Genomic DNA, 9,477 nt, shown 5'->3' with positions numbered 1-9,477 from the left:
GACACAACGGCGATGGGATGGACATGGGCTTGAGCGGGATTCAAACCACCAACCCTTCGATCATTGGACGACCCGCTCTACCCCTGAGCCAAAGCCGCCCCACAATGCTAGTTAGGGTATGTTTACTGCACATGTGTATACTTTACTTACTCATAGTATATATTCAGATTTAAAGTGTTTATGGCCCATATTTATTGTGCCATACAATATAACTGATGGGGCATACTGACCCTCATATGCACCATTGATTACACTGCTTACTTTCTCATATTCAGAGTTAATTATATAGTTTACTTTCGTTTTTTTTTTTTTTTATTGTTTACCGCTTATTTTTATCTTTACTATAGTTTTATTGCCTATATTCATGTCTTCTACTATTACGATGCCCGTACCTATACCTCCCCCATGCTGCTATGATGCTTGAATTTCCCCAAGCGGATCAATAAAGGAATATCTCATCATATTTTAACTACAGTTAAGGTATTTAGGTTTTTCTTCTGATGTTCTTCCCAGCTTCTCTAACGACCCCTGGAGATCACCCATATCTCTACCAAGGCTGGCGTTTCTATGGCTGAATCTTGCAAGAAAGACGTAATCTTACTTGGAGTGTTTGCAATTTTATATTTTACACGTCAAGGTTAATGTAGGCATCTCACCGCACGCACGGTAATGTGCAGTACACACAGTGGAAGTGTGGATTTGGCACACACTGCATTTTGTAGATGTTATAACCTGTTATAACCTGAAAGAAAGAGTAAATAAATAAATTATAATAATAATAATAATAATAATAATAATAATAATAATAATAATAATAATAATAATTGTTCTGAAGGTCCAGATTAACACATAGAGTCTGCGTTTATTATTTTGTATAACTTATATATTGTTTATATATATAAGATATATATTTTCACGTCATCTATTTACCTACCAGTATTCATCATTCGCTTATTTGTATGTGTTCCACTCTTAACGCCGTAGACAGCGTGAGCGCATGTGGGGGGTGCTTGGGACATGCCTGGACAGAGTGTGTGTTATAGAAGAAATGTTTGGTAGCAGTAACAGGACGGCAAGCAACGTATCTTGACAGAGAGCTGTACAGCTAATTAGATACCACATAATATTGTCGAGCCACTATTGGCACAGTATAGTGACTTGTTTGAGTGAAGTAACGTTGAGAGACTTATAGCTGAATCCAGCGGCGTTCTGGATTTAACTACCTATTGAAGACGACATGCGGGTTGGCCTAAGTACACAAGGGCTAACTAGCTAGCAACCATGCCAACAGGCTTTTTGGACTAATAGCTATTAATCCTGCCATCGGGCGCTAGGAATACAGGAACCCGGTCCGTACGAGACCCTCCTCACCAGCGACGACAGGATTATCCCAAGTTTGTCTGCGGCTCTCTGGAGTAGGAGCTCCAGAGAATTACCTCTCCACCCGCCATCTTGCTTTCCCCGTGCTGCTTGCTTCTTCTCACTCCATTCAGAGCATCAACGGTCGAGTACTCGTAGTTCAGGACTATCGTTACCTCTGACATTGTTGCATTGACATTATCTTAATAACAGGAGATCTGCGTTCTATATGTCTGTTTGCTATTAATATTAAAGTGATTATTGAACTTGTATCACTGTCCCCTCGCAGTTAATAGTGTCCGCCATTTTGTGTACCTTTAATGTCTGGCTAATTAATATTCTCATAGTGGTCTAATCTAACATTTAAATACAGTCAGGGTTGTGTAGCCCCTTAGCTACAATAATAATAAACTTTATTTGTATAGCACTTTTCATACAGAAGTTGCAGTTCAAATGTACTGCTGTGGAATAGTCTTGGACAGAAAAATCACATTCATAGTACTAGACCACGCTACAGGCCACCGGAAGTGACTTTTCTAGGGCTTCCCGACATAGAGGCACAGGCAGAGATGGTGAAAACAGACCACTTTATTGAAGTGGCCAGATGTTACAAACCAGAGCAGATGGTATATTGTCTAGACAAAGGATCTCTTCCATGCGTGAGGGTGGCAGATTTAACCTTTAATTTTGCTCCCAGGTCAGGGGTGGCTGCAGTCACCCCCACACCACTACATTATTTTAGCGTGTCACATGAGTTTTGTTTTTAATTGTACCCATGCTTTTGCCATACTTATAGGCTAAACAGCAGATGAGAGGCAATACAAACCTTTATGACTCTTTTTGTGCACCAACAGATGCTTTTTGCACTTACGCCGCGTTGTGGATTAAAAAACATCTGGTGTGCAGAATGGACAGTGGAAGTTACAGCAGCACCGAAATAAACTTAGGAGGAAAAGTTCATTTATTTCAGTCATTCAAATCAAAAAGTGAAAATCATATATTATATAGATTCATTGAAAATGCAGTGAAATATTTCAAAATTTTAAATATGGATGATTATGGCTTACAATGAATGAAAACCCCAAATTCTGTATCTGAGAAAATTTAAATAAGCAAATAAGCATAAGTCCAATAAAAAATAAATATATATATTACAGAAATGTCTGCCTACTAAAAAGTATTATGCAATGATTGATCATCACTGATAGAACAATAGCAGTCAGTCTGAAGGTTTGACAATAAAGGGTAGAACAAAGCCCTTGGTTTGACTACCAAAGACTATCTGGTTTGATGAATGAATGAATGAATACATAAATGAATGAATGAATGAATGAATGAATGAATGAATGAATGAATGAATGAAAACTTTATTTAACAGATTGCAGAATGGGTACAATACAGTACGGCTCAATACACACAATTGTTACGGGGATGCAGACCTGAGAAATACGTCTGTCTTGTTTACATCAGGGTCCCCCATTTTCAATTCATAGTGACATTTATGACATACACAACATACATGACATCATGACATTTATGGCATAGGGACATACATGACATGCAGGTATAGTACTGTTACATTTGTGACATATATGATATGCAAATATACAGTATACTGTCTGTCTGTTACCCATATATCCTGACAGAGAGTATATACATATGATGGGGAGGACATTTACGGTAGCCAGTTTCGAATTGCAGCCTCCCGTAGGTGCTCTTTTAGAGCGGTTTTGAATGTGGGTAGGGATTCACATTCCTTTACAGCTTTGGGTAGGGCGTTCCACATTGATGTGGCATAATTGCGAAACGTGTTTCATCCCTTGTTTGAGCCAAATCTGGGTTTAACATGATTTGTTGAGCTTCCTCTGGTGTTGTGGTCGTGGTATTCACTGACCTTTGGGAAGTATTTTGACATGTACATGGGTACCTTAGTCGTATAGTGTATCTTGTAGACCAGGCCCATTGCAAGTTGCTGTACTCTGTCGTCTACTCTAAGCCATCCTAGGTAGTCAAAGTGGGCAGGGGTGAGGTGGGTTCTAGGAGTAGGGTCAAGTAGTCTGACCAGTTTGTTTTGTGATGTTTGTAATCTTGTTTTTAGCGCCTTTGAGGTGCTTTGGTACCATGAGGTGCAAGCATAGTCGTAGTACCCTTGAATGAGTGCTCCTGCCAGAGTCTTCAGGGTATTCTTGTTTACCAGAGAGGAGATCCGGTACAAGAATCTAGTTCGTTGGTTGACTTTTTTTATTACCTTGGATGCCATTTTGTCACAGGAAAGATTTGCCTCTAGGATGGACCCTAGGTATGTAATTTCATCTTTCCTTGTGACAATATTGTCACCCACTGTAACTGAGAAGCCGTCGGTCTTGCTGAGTTTGTTGAACCGCAGATAATGGACTCCGTTTTACCCAGGTGTAATGATAGTTTGTTATCAGCGAGCCAGGTGCAGATTCTGCAGAGTTCTGAGCTGAGGGTTTTTCAACCTGTTTGTTCTTGTCAGAGACCAGCAGGGCTGAGACGTCCACAAACAAGAACAAGTTGCAGTCATAAACTGATGACATGTCATTTGCATAAATTGATTGATTGATTAATTGAAAACTGTATTAACAGATTGCAGAATGGGTACAATACAGTACAGCTCAATACACACAATTGTTAAGGGGATGCAGACCAGAGAAAGGCTTTCGTCTTGTTTACATCAGGGTCCCCCATTTCCAATTCATAATATTTATGACATATACACAACATACATGACATCATGACATGTGATAACGGGGGGGGGGGGGTGGATAACGGTATGCAACTACGACTTCATAGGCGACCTAGTCGTGTAGTAAGTTAACAGTTGATGTAAAAACGAGTCAGGTTGAGCTGCAGCCTAAAAAAGTTCAGGGTCTCTCGCCTAATATGGGCTGAACCGGATGCAGCAGCATAACGTTATAGCAGGACATCATCACTTGCTGTGTGAGGGGAGGATGGGGCTTCTTTAACGGACAAACAAACGCGAATTAAGTAATTTTGCTCCGTTTTCAGGCATAGTCACTTCTTTATGAAGACCGTCTCCTAGAAAACCATTTTAGCACAAGGCCAGCAGCATCTACAAGAAGAAACCAACAAGGGACTCATTGGACATTATTTCCAGGTAAGAAGCAACACACGCATTACATTATGAAGGACCACAATGGAAACAAGCCCTATGGCTTTATTATTGTGTTTATTTTAATCCTATTGGTAAATGGTGATATGTATACCTGTTCCTCTTGTGTTTTCAAATGTATATATGTGTTATTATTCCATTCTGAATCAATAAACTATTCTAGATCTATCTCTCTCTCTCTCCCTGTGTGTCCCTGTCAACAGCAGAGCTAACGGTACTACACTGTTATACCAGCCGGTGGCTAGCTAGCATAACATTAGCTTTAGTAACACACTGCTTTGGTACAAGCGAGGTGGGCGAGCTGCAAAATACGTTATTTGCATAAAAAGGATACATGTCAGTTGACACATCATCATAGTCCGTTAACTTCCTAATAACAATTACTTGGGGAAAATATGTTGACGAAATAATAATAGGTCGCCACGTTAGCTTAGCTTGTATTAGCTCTATCTGTCCTTCGCACTTCAGTGTTGAGCTAAAGTCAGCAGCTAGCTAAGCTAACAGTAGCTATAGCAGGTGTGCTGCTGTGTCGTGCAGTTTGGCGTGTATTTGTTTTACTTTCTCCTTTAAATAACTCGTGATTACACGGATGCATTGTGTTGGTGGTGGGGGTATACGTTTGTAGCTTTGCACAACTAACGTTAATAGCAAACGTATCGATATTAAAGAAGCTATATAGCTGAGCCACAAAGTCAAGCGATGATGTGTGTCACAAATGAATGAGTTTCTTTCTTGCTAAATATAAATCAGGATCATTATAATTATAAACGTTGTTGTCAGGCTAGCTTGCTCTCCTAGTGTCGTGCTGCTGCGTGAGTCTTTTATTATTCAACAATGTGAAATGCATGTTTTGTTTGTAATAATAACGTTATAATAAGCAAAAATACCCTGCTGGCTTCACAGCATCTCTGCTGGCCGCATGTCTGGTGTAACACTGTCGTACCACCACACACACAAGTCACCGAGGTTACTACAGTTCATTACAATCGGAGGCTATTTAGGCTAATAATGGTACTTTATTAGCCCTTTTTGGAGTTCAGTTTTAAGATAACGAGGTTGTCAACGCATTCACTAACATTACATATTTGGCTAAGATAAAGTCGATTATCTGACTTTGGCAGTGAATCGCCATTAACCGTTATTCATAATGACCATGTATCCTTCCTTTGTGCAAAGGGCAGGTGTTTTTGGAGCTCTTGACATTTTTCCACATGAATGTTCCTCTCTCTCTACATGTGTCTTTGGCAGTTAGCCTGATGATAAAGTCGATTATCTGACTTTGGCAGTGAATCAGTTATTGACTGATTGATTGATTGAAAACTTTATTAACAGATTGCAGAATGGGTACAGTACAGTACAATTAGTTTCCTGATGAATTGAAAATGGGGGACCCTGATGTAAACAAGACGAAAGTCTTTCTCTGGTCTGCATCCCCTTAACAATTGTGTGTATTGAGCTGTACTGTATTTGTACCCATTCTGAAATCTGTTAATAAAGTTTTCAATCAATCAATCAAACAGCTCAATACATACAATTGTTAAGGGGATGCAGACCAGAGAAAGACTTTCGTCTTAATTGTTTACATCAGGGTCCCCCATTTTCAATTCACCATTAAAAATTCATAATGACCATGTATCCTTTGTGCAAAAGGGAGGTGTTGTTTTTTGGAGCTCTGACATTTCCACATGAATGCTCGTCCCTCTCTCTCTCTCTACATGTGTCTTCTTTGGCAGTTCGCCTGATCCCAGCAAGTGGGCTCTTCTTATTAATAAGATGTGCGCACACAAGTTGCGGGGCAGAGTAAATGTCAAGTTGAAATGCATACCATTATTATTGTCTTTATTTCGCAGCTGTTGTTGTGTAGAGTGAGTTGCATTGCCGTTTTACTTTATTTCGCAAAAGCAAAACCGGGACTAAAATTAATCAGAACATGCAAGTTAGATGAGATAATTATACTGATGGTGGCCATTACAAGGAGCTGAGAGCAAGGGGCACGTAGAGCCATTAATCCTATTATCCTGTGTAGAGGTGACTGGAGCAGGGGGTTGTTGGATGGATAGGCCTATACTGTATAGACAATGCGCTGCCCTTGGGACTGATTATAAACCTGGGCATAAAAAAAAATATTGTTCGTTTCCTGTTGGTTGTCAGTTAGGCCATGGGTAGGTAGGGATTTTTTTATTTATTTTTTTCTTTCCCACGGCGACTATGGATAGGGAATTTCTTTATTTAATTAAAATGTTCACAACAACATGGATGCATGTACTCTGCCAGCATGTTTAATATCCATAATACTAAAGGTTTGACTAAGATTTCTATGAAACTTTATTCTAAAAAAAAAAAAAAAAAAAAATCAAATTTTTATTTTATTTAAATTTTTTTATATATTTTTTTAAAAACTCATAAAATATATTGGATCGCACCTAAATCGGCAGGGTCGGTCGGCAACCGGAAACAAACCATTATTTTTGTTAGGCCCTGGGACAAAGGGAATAGGAATACCATGATCATGACACATGGCACAAATAAGGGTGGGCATTATGACCTGCATTTTATACTATGATATATTTAGCATTTTAGAAGATCTACATCAGGGTACATATACCGAAATACTGATACCTGGGATTTGATACCTTACTTTGCTGAGTTATGCGTGTGTCACATGTGCTGTGTGAGCCAATCAGAGACGTTGTTCTATTTCCAATGCTTTTGGATTGTGGTTGAACAGAATAAATGTTATATCTTGGAACAAACTTATTTACAAACAAGCGTATTGGCTCACTGACACTGATGACATTATGTACTAACTAAGGTATCAAAATTTGGTATTGAATGACCCAGTGTCATGTGATACCACAGCATTTTTCAATACTTGATAGTAGAGCTGCCGCGGTATTGATATTTTCCTTACCGCACGAATTTGCGAAATATTTTCTACCGCCGCGGTATTACCGCACAGTGCGCACAAAAAAAAAAAAAGTTTGAATGCATTTTTTTTTTTTTTTAGTAGTCTACTCTTATAGCCTGCCTCTAGTCTAATGGCGCTTTCCCACTGCATAGTACCTACTCGACCCGCTTTAGGCACCTGGTACTTCGTTCCTTTTCCACTGCAGCCAGATACTACTCCGTTTGTCTCCGTGTGGGGACGCAGGCGCCGCCGCTTGTGTACACTGAAAGCTCCGTGGGCATAGATGTCCGAGGGCTTGCAGCAAGCCAGAGTTTAACACAGTTTCAATCAATCAATCAATAACAACATTAACCAGACTCTCGTTGCGTCTATTCTGCCAAAGCTAACGTTACCTCTCATTGTGTATTCTACCAAGCAAACCCGGGTTTAACGTTACCTCTCGTGTACATATCGGCTGACGGTAGCATTAGGCTAATAACAACAACAAACTTAACACATCAGCGATCTTGTTGTGACACTAAACTCTCCGCTCGGTGGTAAATTGGGTTGATGTCGGTTTTGTTTCATCAATAAATAAGGCAGAATACACAGTGAATCCATTATTTTTTGTTTATTGCACTTGGTTCTGTCGCAAACAAATCCTGAATGAAATGCATCCTTAGCGAGGCAGTAAAGATGGCGGCGCGGCGTTCTGTTTTCGTTCAGAGGCTACAAAGTGTGACGCGTCGAGTAGGGGGTATCTGCAGAGCCGCAGAGCCAGGCTGGACCAATAGGGTCGCTTGGAACCGAGTAGGGTATATCTGCAGAGCCGCAAGCCGCAAGCCAACTTTATTATTATGATAAAAAACAGCTGTGATGCGGTATTCAGCCTAACTCTGCGGTGAGCGTGATGCAACAGCGATACCGCGGTAATGCGGCAGCTCTACTTGATAGTATTTAAGCAATTCAAATCGATATCATAAAAGTATCACATTTCAACACCCAGCCCTAGGTATAGCTCATTTGTTTTTCTTGTAAATACCATTTAAAATAGAGTATAAGAGCTCAGAGAATGCTATCTTGCAATGGTTCTCAACTAGGGCTGCAACTAACGGTTATTTTGTTATCGATTAATCTGTAGATTATTTAATTGATTAGTCGATTAATCAAAATTATTAATTGACCAGGAAACAACAACAATTAATTCTATTTGCAATTGAACATTTAAAAATGTTTCTTAAGTGCGGTACTAGTACTACTATCCTCAGGTTATGTGGGTAGACACCACCTAATAATACCCAGAGTAGGATGAGCCATGAAGTTTATTTCTGTCTGTAAATGCTGTGTAATGTGGATGCCTACTGTACATGAGTAGGGTGAGTAACCTACAGTACATGCCATTACTGCTTTTTATCTATTGACTCATTATAGCTACTTTATTATCTTGAAATAATACAACACTCACAATCAGTTACTATGACATTGTTTATTATCATTACATACAATTTATCTATGCCTGTAGCTAAATGCTGAAAAACCTTTTGGCTTTAGATATTTTTTTTTTTAAACTGCTAAAAATGATAAAATAGCTTTTTAGAACATGCTCAACGTTAAGTCTGTTGTCAAAGCTAGTAGTAACAGTTTGCTGTGTACCCATCTGGTAGAAATTATATGGGGATTGGGGACATGTATACCTTTTATACAAACAAATTTGTCCCAGTGTATCATGAATGAATGAATGAATGAAAACTTTATTTAACAGATTGCAGAATGGGTACAATACAGTACGGCTCAATACACACAATTGTTTAAGGGGATGCAGACCTGAGAAAGACGTTTGTCTTGTTTCCATCAGGGTCCCCCATTTTCAATTCATATAGACATTTATGACATACACAACATACATGACATTTATGTAGGGGTGCACCGATATATCGGTCGGGTATCGGTATCGGCCGATAAGTGCCTTGTTGACTGCTATCGGCCTATCGGCCAATAAGCTCAAATGTGCCGATAGCAGTCGCCGATAAATAACCATCAATTTGTGTAGCGTCAAAAGACAAAAAAAAAAAAGTTC

General features: G+C 39.4%; 1 protein-coding gene across 1 annotated transcript in view; it reads left to right on the top strand.

The window, feature by feature from the left end:
• Positions 1-4,306: 4,306 nt before the first annotated feature.
• LOC311228721 (1-acyl-sn-glycerol-3-phosphate acyltransferase gamma-like) overlaps positions 4,307-9,477 on the top strand; it is a 68,645-nt gene continuing 63,474 nt past the window's right edge. The window contains exon 1 of the mRNA XM_084314660.1: positions 4,307-4,498. The gene's annotated coding sequence lies outside the window, so the exon portion shown is untranslated. The remainder of the gene's footprint in view (positions 4,499-9,477) is intronic.

The sequence above is a fragment of the Notolepis coatsorum genome (assembly GCF_963971535.1).
Source record: "Notolepis coatsorum genome assembly, chromosome: 5".
Lineage (NCBI taxonomy): Eukaryota > Metazoa > Chordata > Actinopteri > Aulopiformes > Paralepididae > Notolepis > Notolepis coatsorum.
The sequence above is the reverse complement of the archived record's forward strand: the minus strand, read 5'-3'. Positions and strand labels throughout refer to the sequence as shown.